This window comes from Alosa sapidissima, chromosome 12 (assembly GCF_018492685.1).
Source record: "Alosa sapidissima isolate fAloSap1 chromosome 12, fAloSap1.pri, whole genome shotgun sequence".
Classification (NCBI taxonomy): Eukaryota; Metazoa; Chordata; class Actinopteri; order Clupeiformes; family Clupeidae; genus Alosa; species Alosa sapidissima.
Genome location: NC_055968.1, coordinates 25971173 through 25986912, shown reverse-complemented (window position 1 = coordinate 25986912; position 15740 = coordinate 25971173). Strand labels below are relative to the sequence as shown.

Sequence of the window (15740 nt, the reverse complement as noted above, 5' to 3'; positions counted from 1 at the left end):
GTCAATTAAAAGCCATAAATGTGGACTCAAAAGGTCTTACATTCCCAATCAGCACTTTAATGAGAAAACAAAATAATATGTTTGAGCACAAAGACTGTAAGCTAGCTAGTTATGGCAGGCCTAGGCTACTCAGAGTGAAGTTAGCCTCACTTACAAGGTCTTCATCTATAAAAACCTTGTTTTTTTTCTACCAGGCTTGCACAACACAACAAAACTGTGCTGTGCTGCTGTTGTATTACGACACTCCTATCTTGCTGTGGAGGACACGGGTACAGTGCTCGTAGTGCACTGCCTGTTTTGTCTCTCAAGTCAGGCAGAATTAAATAATGTTAGGCTACTAACAAGACCACAAAAATATGGACAACTTGCAAAATCTTTTTCAATACCTCTGCCGAGCAGGAAGCAGAGAAGGCCTAAAAGAGCATATATGGCCATGACCAATTACACACATTGGGTCTCCATTTCTTGTTGTTTGTCAATATAACATGCTGATTTTCTAAGGCAATGAATACAAGTGTAGACCAATATGTTCAGAGGAGGCTTCCACTGGTTGTGCAACTACAGCACATTACCTTGTGAATAATCTCGTATTTCAACCACATACGGAAGTAAATGCCTGGAAAGGAGGTTGTGCTGTCTTTGCTAAAAAGACAAAACTATTTTTTCACACAAATCTGGCCAACCAAGTTCAGGTCTACATGGGTAAAAGATCACTGATTGTGTATTCTGTGCATAGCATATTTAATAAACTAAGATGTAATGTCTTGGAAAGTAACAGTTTGAATTTCTTTTCTATAAACAAAATCACAGAAGTCATTACATTCTCTAGACTCTAGATAGATGATCACTAGGTTGGAGCACTCAACTTGCATCTTTTAACTTTCTGCTAAAATGATTATTATTTTTTTAATACAGAGAGTGTATATGAGAGGGTAGACATATTGGTGTTGCTTTTGTTCTGCTTTCTGCTTCAGTTTTGTGTTATTATATTTTTATTCAGCAATACATCTTCTTATAAAATATGTTTACAAAAGGCTTATTTGTTATGTATCCACTGACTGAAGGTCTAGATCTATAGTGAAATGCAAAAGAATATTCTGTTTGCTGGGATTCAAATTATATTGCCAGTGGGTTAGACAATAACCATGGCTACATATGCCAGGTGCTGAGACAAGACTCCATCTGCTAAGTCCCTCTCCCCAGACCAGACATGCACTAATGTGAGAAAATGTCTGGTCTGGGCCCAGACAGACCGCTGATTGCATTTCAATCACAGGATCATGTTTGCATTGTTCATTTGTAACTATGGCGGCACACAGTACATGAAATATTATAATCTGTCATGGCTTTGAGACGTCCACTTTATGCATTATCATCACGTCGTCTGACACTTAGTTTAAGCTACTCAAATAATCATCAAACAAAGTCTGTGTTCTATTCTAATATGATATACTAAAGTGCAGAGGATGTGATGCTTCAAATGAAAATAATAAAGGACTACATAAACAAAGCAACTTCTGTAGAGCTTCTGAATATACAGTCTATTAGCCGACCATGTTAGACAATGGAGGTTTTAAAATCATTTGAGAACTCACATTAAAGTGCTAATTCATAGGGTCAGCTCAGAAATGTAGTATATTCCACCTGGATATCTGTAAGTAGATTCATAGCGGTAATACAACGACATGCCCTCTGTGCTGAGCTTGCTCGTATCTCTTCTTGAACATGGTTTAAATTTCTCTGCTTTGCAAAGTCCTAACTGTGTAAGTGCTGCAGCATGCGAACACAGGCTGCAGTATGCACTCAGTATATTATCAAATCCACACAAGCATCCCCCACCGATTACATCTAAAGCAAAACCTATGGAGGAGGGGAGGGCAAAAATGGCCTAGGGCCTCTCAGATCCACAGGCCTTGGGCTACATTTGGTTGGACTGTGCTGTCTGACAAGGCAGGCATCATGCAAGTGGGCCCAAATCATTTATAAATATTCCATCAAAAACAATCAGACCAAGAGAAAAACAGGACACCTATGGCCAGACCAGAGCTCTGGTCCTTTAAAGGTTTGAAGGTGAGCGAACCCCACCAGGTCCGTACAGCTCATGCAGCATGACAAACTTGACCTGTGTAACGGTGGAGATGCTCCAGTATCCGTCCAGTTCTACACTCAGGGTTTGTGCAGCATGGCAAGGCAGCTGTTTTTAAGATTGCCATGGCGGTGTGCATCACATAAGCAGAGGGACACACATGCAGACAACACATACAACACCATATATTAATCACAAGTTGATAAACCATATCAAAACTAAAACATTTCCGATAATACCAAAGGTGTGTTAAGTTGTAATGAGCAGTCAAAATAAAATTTCCTTCACTAACTACTTCCGTAAAACTAATATGAAACTTAATCCAATCACTAACATACCACTGACACAGAAGAGCATATGTTGCAACATCCACAGAGGGGAGACTGCAACTAAATGTTTTTAGTGAAAGGACTGCACAAAATATGTTATTTGGGCAACTCGTATCTTCTGTAGATGAGATTTAACACACTATCACAAGTCATCAAAATAACATCAACTTCTGAGCCAGAACAACTGATTTGTGGCACCCAAAACTAATAATCTTCTAGTCAAATAAAGCAGCAAATATCAGAACCAATGTTAATCAACAAAAAACACATAGGAGGGCCTACTTTTGAAACAAATGGGAGTGCTAGTGGACACCACTATGTGACCTATTTTACCAATAATAGGCTATAGCCAGAAAGGTAAAGACTAATAAAATACTGACGTGGCAACACACTGTATAGCTGCAGCTTTGACAAACACATGGTTTGATTGTTCTGTTCTATATTGCATGATAGGGCACGAATTAAGAGCTACTGCTCAGTAGAACACGTGACCCATACGGACGAGCCAATAGGTAGAAACACTTGTTTTAACCAGCTCCTTGCCTCCCACTCATACATCAAGAACAACCTCGTTAATCTACGTTAATTACACAGAATTTGCATCTCCAGTCCTCATCTGATCTACATAATGTCTTGGCATCTGTATCTCCAAGTATCCCTCTATGGTCTGTATCGCGTATCCCCACATCTGCGTTTGAATGGAAGCTGCCTCGGTTATGAGCGGTGCGATTTTGAGCTCTGGTTATCCACATACGCATTCTCAAAGCCATCAGTATCTTAACATCAGTTTTACAACACATATCCTATTCGAACCTTATCGACTACCGGAATCTCGGCACGTCGGTATTTCCAGCGGACCCCGGCAGCTCACTGTTCCTTTACTCCACCGCTCCTTTACCTTTCCTTCGTGTGTCCCCCTGTCCGAGGCTCTCTGTTTTCCATTGGCGGTCTCCGAAGTCTTGAGAATTAGTTTATACATTCGGTTCTCTAGCTTTATGATATCACATAAACTCATACAGCTAGATAACCAAAGAGAAAAACTAACCCACGTCTCTTAAAGGGACCGCCGCTTGCGAGATGCAGCTTCTGTTGTGGTCACATGGAGCCATAGCGTTCGCTTGTGTGCAGCTCCGGCTGGTCGCCTCTCTCACACACTCTCTCTCTCCTCCTTCCTCACTCTCTCTTCCTCTCTCACACACAAGCACACTCACCACACACACCTTTACAGTACCTCCAGATTCCTAAAACGGCACATGGCCATACATGCGAAGAAAAAGGCAAACTGGCTGAATGCGCCATCTATGACAGTATTATAAACTAAATAGCATTGATATTGCTACCCAAGAGCATCACCTGCAGAAACAAAAACTAATATTCTAAACAGCTGACAAGGAGTCAGATAGTCACTTTAAATCCCGTAATATGCCCTTTGACTGGGGTGATGGGAATGATCATATCGACAGAAGCCACCCCTTGCACGGATGGGGTCTACAAAGCTGCGTGGCACACCAACACTTCTCTCAATTCTTCCAATATAAGCTATTCACTTGTACTTGCTGAAAACGTCGAAAAGGCTACTGAAAGGTGTGGAAACGGTACAAGCCTGTGGTTTTCATGTACACAGAAGACTATGCACAATGCGAATGTCATAAAAGCTATTTATAGTAGGCTACCATGTGGAACTACCAGGGACCATGTGAATGAGTATAGCCTAATACAGAATTAATATAAAGACTACACAGTGGGTCACCACATACAAGTCACCTCAAACTGTCTTACCATAGAATACACAAGTATGGGTTATTCCCTCAAAGCAGTAGGCCAGATGTATGTATATTTCCTTGTGCCAGTGTAACATTCTGCACTAAATAACCAAAAAGTAGCCTACCTAAAAGCTGTCACAATATGATACATTTTCGCACATTTTCGAGTATAAACTAGCCGTTGTCATTATGTATAGAAACATAATATACAGCGTCGAATTAAGGCACGGGTTACACGTAGGCCTACGGTCAAATGTCAACTTAAACCGGCAAATGGAGAGTCCGTGGATCACTCTGTTAAAGCCTCGCTACACACTTGCGCGTCTGCATTATGCAAAAAGTGTTATCATATTTCAAAGAACAAATATCATACTCACAGAGCTGAAGGGATGTAAAATCCATATTTCCTTAGTAGGCTACCAAGGAAATCATTCAGTCAGCTAGGCAACTAGGCACGATGCCTCCGCTCCGAACAATCAGTTTTAAGAACAAGTTGCTTGTATTCAGATAGTTGACGCCGGATAGATTCACAAGAAAATTGAAAAACACAAAATCGTCGTCATCGATACATTCCCCACAATCGAAGGCTTTCTCGCGTTGATGAGAAGAAAGGATAAGAATTAACAGCAACTAAAGGCACCGGTCTCCGGCAGCTCCGAGACAACACGCAAGGCCACTGGTGACAGACTGAAGGGTCTCTACGAGCCCGAGGGGCTCTGCTGGGCAGGGCCAGGGGGGTCACACCGCCAGTGGATGTGTGATGTCACCAGCATTAGCTATGCTTATTGATACACATGGCTGAGCATTTCTGAGAAGACTAGTCTAGATCAACCATGGCAGACGCTTTACTATTTATTTACATATATTATATATATATATATATATATATATATATATATATATATATATATATATATATAATTACTGAGGTACTGGCTGGGTTAGCGTAGAGTATCTAAAAATAAGTAGAGCCTAGCCTACATTTTAAGGATTTATGAAGGTCAGTAAGTCTCTATTACAACATCCACATACGCATTCTCAAAGCCATCAGTATCTTAACATCTACTCTACTACAACAATTTTTCTCCACGAAAAAAAAAACGTAAATTAAACAATTGCTTTTGTTTGCAATTTGCAAATTTGCAAATTTGCAATTGTGCAAAACAACATTTCTTGCAATACACTATTCCACTGAGATAATCCTATGGATCCCATGGACTATGGATAGAACTATTAGATAGAACTATTAAGGTCCAAATTATCTAATTCAATTAGGTTACTCTAAATTGTACTAGAATCAACACATAGGCTATAATAGGCTACACCTTTAGGAATACATCAAATTGACTGCATGGTCACAATATAACAATAGCTCATTATTATTATTACTAGCCTATGATTATTTTGTAAGTCAAGAAACGGGCCTACTGACGGCAGCTACGACAACTAACCAACATTTCCAAACTAGTTGTGAAAGGCCACGAAACAGCTAATGGGGTTTATGATAAACCATCACAATCATTAGACAAAAACAGACCAGTGATGGGATGATTTTAATAATGCTACTGGGAGTACAAGCAGTTTGCCTGTCTCATACACACACTGATCATACAGGTCGGTGAACAAAATATATACAATGAGCATGTGCCACTCAGAGAGAGAGAGAGAGAGAGAGAGAGAGAGAGAGAGAGAGAGAGAGAGAGAGCAAACGCGTCTACTGTCTCACTTCACTGGTTGGTACACACCACATTAAAGTCCCCCGTTCAATTTAGAATGGAATCACCCATATGCACAATATAACGGGGAAATCAGGAAATGGAATCGGCCACATGAAAGAAAACATAATGTGGAGGTTTCAGAAACGTTTTGAAAGGGCTCATTTGTTGATTATTTTATTTTTTTTCTTAATAAAGCCAAATGGACATCTCCTTGCACATTTTAATGTCTAAAGAAGGACCCATTCTGTCAGTGCTTCCAAGAAGAGAGCCTACAACAGGTCCAAAAGAATATCAGGCCATCTAATAACGACGAGAAGTTATGAGCTTTTCTGACATGGCACAGTTGCGTATTCAGAATATGCAAAACAGCAGCCATTATTTCACCGACTGTCTGAAATGTGTGCCAAAAAGTCACGTCATGGGAAATAAACTTTTTATACAGATACCATGACATTAAAACGTGCGAGGATTACGCTAATGAAATATTAATAAATATCACAGCATGTCATATGTTCAAATTTCCCATTGCAAACATATGTTGTAGCCCACTTGCCACCTGATAAAAATGATTCTAACGATGTATAATCTTTATTTAATTTTGGGTGGCCAGTGTAAATATTACACAAATTACAGGCAGTTTTTGTCGAAGAATTTCCAGTGAACGTGTATACTGAGGCACTTCGATAACACTTTTCTGCAATAACGGTTTATGCTACATTGAATTGTTTGAATTACTTTCAGTAACGTGTTTAGGCAAAGTCTGAGGATAGAAGTCACTATCTCAAGTTTCCTATATACATTTATTCCATCAGTCTATTATATATGTAATCTACATTACCTGCCTAAACGTCATCTCACCTGAATGTGCTAAATCTAACGTTATATTCCAACACATCACACACCCACACACCCACTCTCTCTGTCTCTCTCTCTCTCACACACACACACACACACACACACACACACACACACACACACACACACACACACACACACACACACACACACACACACACAGGAGAGGGGTTTACTGGTTGTTCTGCTAAAACTAACATGATTTTAAACGTTATGAGCAAAGCATTCATTTTGTTTCTGAATATGTCAAATAAGAGTCATGCTCGCTCTGAGCATAATTGTCATGCTTGTGTATGAACACTGTTGTGAGAAAGTCTGCAGAAAACAGTCAGACGGGTGCAATGACATTTATCAGGCAACGAAAGAATCATTTTTGCCATTTTGTCTTGTCTAGAGAATACTAGATTGTCTAGAGTTCCTTTCCATCATAGGCCTATTTTTGCCCATGAAAATGTGTATATTAAAAAAAAACTCTAAGCAGTAAGTTGAATGTGTGGTCATTGTTCTATGCATTTGATAATTTAAATTCAAGTATAAATAATTTGGAAATTCTTCAATTCTGAAACTGGTTCTCACTACTAAGCATTTGGTGGTTCGCTTGTGACACTGTTTCAGTTTTTTTCGCTTTGAGCATTTTCAAATATCGTGGCTTAGCCTAGTCTATTGAAGTATTCCACTGATATATTTAAATGTTTTTTTTTTTAAAAGGCAATGCGACACGTATGGTAAAACACTACATATCCTACCATAAGGTGCATATAGGCTACTGTAGCTCAAGCGCTCACGTAGCCTAAGGTGAGACGAGGCCCTGTCCTTGGTGCTGAAACATGCCGGAGCGATTATGTTTAGAATTTACATCCCTCTTCCTCCAATTACAGCATTTGCATTTGGCCGTTAAATGTAGGCCTAAGTGCAACTCATATTTGAAAGCTATGTATTAGTCCTAAATTTAATACGATGTGACCTTCAAATAAAAAACCTTGCTAGTCTTCGTCCCCTTTATGATCAAAGGTCAAGGCTATACAAACGCCTCAAATTCACTACGGCTCTAAGCATAGGTTGAAAACTATTTTATTAAATAACATTTCCAATTCCATAACCTACGTCTACATTGTTTAAGAACGCTGTGTGCTGCAATGTAAATGGCTCAATTGGTAGCAACATTATGCTACTTCTTCATATATGAGACCTTGATCTAGATAATGTTCAAAAACACATGTAGGCCTATACTATATTGGGCCAACATATCGAGAAAAAAAAAAAGTTTCAACACCCCCATACCTACACCCTTTCATGTCACCATGATGTTGTGTAGAGCAAAAAAATCAGTGTGGTAAATCAATCAAATATTTTCTAGCATAACAAGCAAATCAAATTATGCAACTGACTGGGCAACATGTTGTCCATCAGGAAGAAACGAGTATGCTAATAACTATGCCTGATATCACAACATTAACTGCAATTGGATTTTTAAGTAAAATAAAAATGATCTGAAAGATAAGCTACTGTCAAGGTTACAACCATCACTATGAGACGAGTGTGCACATTGACTGTGCTCACCTGTTGCCTATCTCTGACTGTTTTCTGTACAGAATTACAATTATATGTAGGCCTAGGTCATACATCAAGACCATACATTCAATGATTGGCATGATGCAAATACTATAACCTTATACACTAATAATGCTTTATAAAAGAACAGTAACTGATACCAGTGATCTTGAACATGACATTTTTAAGGCTGATGTGATTAAATTTCAAATAATTCCGCCGAATCCCTTGTCATATCGAACGTTTCATCATGATAATAGTTACATGCGTTTGTTCAGTGAAAGCACGCACGCGCAGACACCTGCGCTTCACAGCAAATATATATATATACATATATGTGTGCAAAACATTGGTGTAAGCTATACAAACATCAGTAAAACTACTTGTGTAAAAACAGTCTATGACAAAAATCTAACGCCACTTTTTAGAAGGCTTTAAAATGTGCAAAGTCTCCAGCACTGGCTGTTCAAATGTAAGTTCTATCACGGTTTATCTGAGGGGGAAAGCCCACGCTTTCAGCGCGGGGCCCAGTACTTCTGAGCTCTATTGTTGTCTATTGCATGGGCCTGATTAATTAATTTCACACTGTAGCTCCCCAGAAGATTTTCCCACAAACAAGTGACCGAGAAAAATGTAGCCCAAAAGAAAGAAGTCAACATCAAGTTCAACAACGTGCGGTCCCTCATTACCATGACAATAGAGTCTGGGAGCACAGAAGTCCCCTTAACAAGGGGGTCTGGCGTCAGGAGCCTCCACCTCCCAGACCTGGCAGCATTTTCCCAGGCTCCTAGAACAATCGCACAACTGTTTGCTTTAAACGCCTGCGCGGGGGCCTCTGTGCTAGTCTAATGATCGCTTCATACAATGCTCAGAGACAGATACCAGGGAAACATTTTGACATTTTAACACATTCTATATTTCCCTCCTGCGTCGCAATGAAAAAAAAAACAGTAGTAATGAAATCTAGAGCATTATATTGTAAAACTATAAATACGGCATTGTTCTCAAATATGTGAGAAACATCGTTATACAGTTTGGACAGTGGCCTTAATTATTCTATGTATAATGCCAGCGTTTAGTATTTTAGCATATTCTGGACACATACATAAAACAACAGTTGTTGTCACCTGTGATTAGGGTTAAAACAAATGCCAAAATGTTGCACTGACATCCGAAGTAGTCAATGTAATCCAAAAACGAAATCACTTGACAGCCATCGACATAATCAAACTGTACACAGAAGTTTCTTCCATTTGCAAGGATAATTGGAGCCTTAGCGAAAAATGTCAGTCGTATTCTATCGCGTCGCCATATGAAGAGAAGATAATAAATAAAATAGCTTTTGACGAAATTAACCAATTTGCGTCTACTTGTTTTCTGACTTTCTGACGACAAGACCTTTCCAAGTAGCTACTTTGCGCAGTGTACTTCGGTGCGTCAGAAGTCAAGCACAAGCCTCTCCCTTTCTCATCGTTGATAGACACCAAAAACTGAGTTCTTCAGTTCACTTGATAGTGAATAGGCTATATGTCCATCATTCAACTTTATGCATGGTGAACGTTTCTCTGAGATGGTTGGCAAGTGCCTAAACGAAGAAAAGTTAAAAGAGAACTTAAAAGTGAGCTTAAAACAAGGAATCAATTTCACCATGGTACAAAGCATAAGGTAGTACTCTACTTTCCCCACACAAGTGTCAACAACCAACTTCACTGACAGTGTCTATGAATCTATGTCTCTGAACGTCTATAGGCCTATATACATTTGCGCTGAAAATAAGACGTTAGTATTCCAGAATCCTAGAAAAGATCTTCCACAAAACGGATGGACATTTGTCTTTATGGAATGTTAGGAATGTTACTGTTGTGATCTAAACTTCTTATAATGCTGCCTCCGTCGGATCTGTAGTCGGTGCTGAGAAAGAAAAGGTAACCCAAAGCCGATTTCTGATACGCATACCAAAGCTTTGCGTGTGAAGTGACATTTTTCTTGTGCGCATTTGTCGCGCTCGTATGAGCCTTCAGATGAGATGTCCACCGTGACACCAAGTACCCAAGCTAGTAACGCAGTTGTTGAAACGGCAACATTACACCACACGAAAGCAATGGGAAATATATGAAAACTAAACAATTAAGACAGACGGAGGTATTACGTTTCAGGATGGATCCACAAGCCAGTAGACAGAAGGCACGGTGTTCCCTGGTGTATCTCAGAGACTCGTTGCTCTTCCATCTCCAACAGGGTAAAGCTAGCACTGCGTCAAATTCAGAAGATTCCACGTCACTCCATATCCACGTATCGATATAAAAACGTACACGTGTTAAAACTGATATTTATTCCTCTTATAAGTTTGGTTGTTTTCCAGATATGAATGACAAGCCGCTCACGATACACCATACGGTTGAGAGAATCACGTTCTCTGATGTTCTCATCATTTCACTACGTGAGCCATTGCGTCTTGACGTCAGGGCTAGGGATAGGCTGCCCTAAAATATTCCAAGACCTAGGGTACTATCTATCCAATAGTAACCGCGGAGATGATTTATGCCAGCAAACTGAATTCTGTTAAAATCTAAAACGCCGTTAAAAACAACAAGACTTTAGCAGAACATTGAGGAAAAAAAGCGCAAAAAAAGCTCGTTTAGGCGACAGGCTTTGAATAACGCATTCAAGAAAACGGGACTATTTCCGTCTGAGACTCGGGATCTTGAAAAGCATTTTTTTTCTAAAAGCAAAGATTTTCTAATACTGACTTTGTCATCACCTTAATCTCGACCAGGAATACAGTGTAGGTATACTTTTGGTTAGGCCAAGCCCACTTGAGCAATTTGCACCTGATTATTGTAAACATGTCTTGTAAAGTCTTGTAACAACCTATTTTTATGAACACCCAAATATGCCTTGAAAATAATAGGCCTACCCATACACTGTACACTCTTGTTACTGACTGAAAACTAAATGTAAGTCAATTGAACGTTGATATACCCTATAAGCCTATATAGAGTTGTGAGGGTTCAACCACATTTTAATCAGGTTCAGTTTGTAAATATAACGGATATTTGGCGAATCATATAGACCACACATTTATCATGTTATGATTGTTAAATATGATTGCTTTTTAAATTAACTTACAAGACAAAGAATCGATTTCAAAATTATTTTGAACGAAATTAGCTGTAACCTAGGCCTACTTTATTGTTTTCCGTTTTAGTCCTTTCAATGACCCATTTGGCTATTTTGCATTAACCTGTAAAAACCAAGAAAGTATAGTAACAAATATATGTTAAAGAATTAGGCCTATCATAAAATGAAACCATTATATTTCCCAATTAATTAGTCCATCTGGAAGGATGTTACAGAACATACATTATCCAGCCAAATATTGTACTATCCCAATATTCTACTCAAAAGTAGGCCTAGGCCAAAAGTAGGCACTTGATGTAGGCCTAGGCTATGCCAAAGACTAACTATAATTAACATTAAAACAATCTGATCTCAGAGAGCATGCAACTACACAGAAATTACATAATATTATTTTCCAGATTAGGCCTACATTAAATGTAAGAAATAACTTACGTGGAAGAAAATTGGCAGTAGCCTAATATAATTTTATTGAATGCTCTAATAATGCCTAAAAACCATCTCCGTCAATGTCTGTTCTCAATGATGGTCTGAAAAGAAATGAGTGGGGAGGCTCGTTGTAGGCCTACAATGCAGCTTCTATAAAACAGTAACAGCGACACCTACAGGTAATAGAAATAGCTAGGTCTCACTGCTGTAATGCTGTTAAGTGCAATGAAGAGCAAATTTTATCCAATAGCATGACGGGTGTCTAAGGTCATGTCAGATGCCACTCCTCATGTTTCTGCACACCTTTCGTTTCAGAAGCACCTGCGAAAAAGTTTCTGCTATGACATAACACCGCATGTTTGCAGAAAAAAAACACATGATAACCTGTCTTATTAGGACATAGCTTGCTTATAGGCCCACCTTCTAGTTATTCGATAATCTAATTTATTACCTATTTAATAAACACGTAATTTCGAGTGCTGCAATAGAGATTTACACATTTATAACAAAATGCAAATAGCCTACAACGAAATAGCCTACAAAGTGTAGGCAATGGAATTAATGGCCTCTCTGGTGAGTTATACTTTAACTAATGCAAGTAGATATAATAAATATTATTATTCATTCATATTTTGCCATATTCATTCATATTTTGCCAGGAAAATTAATTAGGATAACCTGTATTGTCTAAACACTTCGTATTCTTGGAAGCTTGGAATGTCGCGTCAGTCTGTTAAAATAAAATAAAAGATGACTAGAACTACAATTGCTTCAAATAATAGCCTATTGATAAGCAATATAAAATCTCTCCCCACTCAAATGTGCAAAATTAGGTTACTCAATTAGCCTAATTATTTATCGTTCAGCTGATGCCATCACCAGGCGTGACAGGATTGCGTTGAAAAACTTTCTTTTAAAAAAAATTAAAAACTGCACGGAAGTTTTTAGAATTTTTAAAGGAGAGCATGCTAGGCCTACCTGTAACGTCCTTATTTTTTCCACGTCGCCCGAACAAACATTGTGACATGGTAAAATACAATTTAGACATGAATAGGCCTATGTAGCTTATGGCATAGGCCTATGATAATATAAAATGTTTGATCACGCTAAAAGGAAAAATTAAAAAACATTTTAGCACTGTGCAGCTCCCTTAGATAAATGTAGGCTAACTATGAACGAATGCATATTCATAGGCTACAGTTTTAGCGTAGATTAGTGTGGGACATGTGAACGCTGAATTTATAATTAAACATTAAATCAAGGCTAGGCTATATGATTTGGCTTTTGGTGGCAGAGTCGACTACCAGTTATAATCAAGTCCGTGAGAAACTTAAACTTGAATTTAAATGTTCATTTAGCCAATTGAACGATAGTGGAATGGAATTATTTTGCTTGAAGCAAACAAAACATCACATCTTGTTTCTACATCGTGTGAAATGATAAAATAGGTATTTGAGTTTACTTGCAAAATTGAAATAGTTCATGTGTCTATACACCATGCGATTATGAGGTATCTGAGATAATGAGGATCCCACATGGTCCGTCCATCTTCTGTTACAGTTTTTGTTTGATTTGTTCCACTGTTGAGTCCTACATTATGTCTCTGCAAGTGACATATAAACGTGAATAAAATAAACTAAATTGGGGTTATTTTCTGATTCATTCCCCCACTTTTTGGGAAACAAATTATATATACTATGACTGACTATGATATCAACGTAATTTTATGGCATCAAATGAGGCAAGTCAATTTAGGACACACAATATACACCCAGGAAACTTAGAATTATGTTAATGGTCTAGCACCACAATAGTCTACTTGGGAGTAACTTTAAGGTACAATAGACTGTTAAAAGAGTTCCCATGATAGTCAATTCAAGAATATTAGCAAAATAATCAATCACATAATCAGAATAACCACTAACTTAAGACCACATCCATAAGGGTGATTTGTGGGGATCAAAAGGATATGTGTGATTCCATGTAAAGTCTTCAGCATGGTCTCAGAGTGGTACACCTACAGTGTCTGTTGGACTTGGCTATTGGAACTTCCTTCTTGATGTCTGCTAAATAAGGCTCACTCAAGTAATTGATGATGGTATGACAACAATGATTACAACCAAGGTAACCCTGAAATTAAACTCAAAATGAGCCTGTTTCTATAAAAGCCATGAGAGTGTTTATATAAAAGACAAGTTATTAAAGATTTCTATGCAAAAGATAAATCTTGCTGATAACACTTGTGGCATGATTCAAACTGAAGATATATCTGTTTAAACAGAACTTAATTTTGTTCTTCATCCAAATTGTGGATGAATGAAACAATATCAGTAAACTGGACATCAATGTGAATTCAACTGAAGATTCAACTGATATGATTTTCAAATTGAGATTATAATGTGAGACATCAATGCAAAGCAAATACTTGCGAGGCTATTTCTAATGAGCTCAAAAGCACAAGCAAATATGTTGTTGTTACATCTTTTCAGGGATACTGTTCAGAACCAATTTGTAGTGAAATCAACATTCTACATGGAATCTGCACAGAATAAGTAGCCTACAACTATACTGCCAAACATCTGCAGTGAAATACAAACAATGCATGTTTGTGGTACAGTACAGAGGCCTACAGTTTTGCCTTCAGTGGTTTCTAAAATGTCTGGATCAATTGATCATAATTTCTTAATACTTTATCAGTTTTATTGACACTATGTGTTAAACATGATTTGAAGTATGCAAGTAAAATTGATATTGATGACATATAGAAACACCAAAAACACCATTATTGTTATAATTTGATCATATGATTTGTGTTATTTTTCTAAACAATTGTTGATTACCTATTCAATTCTGAAATACATTGAGTACTAATGAACTTGCAAAAACACCTGCAGGCCACATTTGCGCCAAAAACACTATGTCCTTTGGTAAAAAATAAAGGCAAATGATAGGCATACCAAAATAGTGGACTTAAACACAATATTGGTTTCCTATGCCATGAACAGACTAGGAAAAACAAATCAAGAATGTAAAAAATCTTACCTTAAACTTCTCTGTTTTGGGAGAGAAGAGGTTTGGTAAGGCTCCCTGCCTTGTGTAGAAAGACCTGTTTCCCTCTGACACTCTCCTTTAATTGGAGACAGGCTGGATTTTATGATAATGAGCGTTGACATCAGTCTTAACAACTTAAGCCACATAAAAGAAGGGTGCAAAGGGGCAAATTTGCGTCTCCTTTCTCATGCAATTCCTATGGTCAAGTTCAAGCGCAAGTCTCAATCTCTTTCAGTCTGTGACCAATTGGCATGCAAGGCGTGTCCAGCATTCCACCAGAGCCTATGGGGAAATATATGATGGCGGGAAATTTGTGAATTGGACATGTGCTAGAATTTGTGAACATATAAGCACAGATACAAAAAAACAGAATATGAAATAATATAAATAATATAAAAGTTTTTTTCTGATTAAGCTTATATCATTTCAAATAGACGTGTTTGAGATGCATGTGGTTGTGATGAACTTGTGAACTGAACTGTGTACAAAGGACATTGTAAAATATCTGTGATTGATAGCTCATTCACATAATCTCATGACTACACAGCGTAAATAGAACAGTTTAGGTGAAGACAGGAACATCCTTACATTTGTAGATTGTGGCTTTGACACTCTTTGGTAAACTGTATGGAAGCTGTGTCTAACTAAAAATGAGAGCACTGCTGAACTTGACCTATATAGAGTGCCAAAATAATCTCAATCAGTCCAGTTGATAAAGATGATATAAAAAAAAACTAAACTAAAAAAACACTGAAATAAGGTAAAAAATTACATCATTATTTCGATCAAGATTTTACAAAGTGCACACCTCTATAAATCA

At 38.0% G+C, this 15740-nt stretch overlaps 1 long non-coding RNA gene across 3 annotated transcripts in view; it reads right to left on the bottom strand.

Annotated features, from left to right (window-relative positions):
- The window catches only part of LOC121724884, a 39696-nt gene extending 24739 nt beyond the window's left edge, over positions 1-14957 (bottom strand). The window contains exon 1 of one of the 3 annotated variants that reach the window (XR_006035323.1): positions 14912-14957. This is a non-coding gene — a long non-coding RNA (uncharacterized LOC121724884). Of the gene's footprint in view, positions 1-4555; positions 4794-10451; positions 10702-14911 lie in introns of those variants that run through there. The other 2 variants (XR_006035321.1, XR_006035322.1) reach the window with 2 other exon arrangements.
- Positions 14958-15740: the final 783 nt, after the last annotated feature.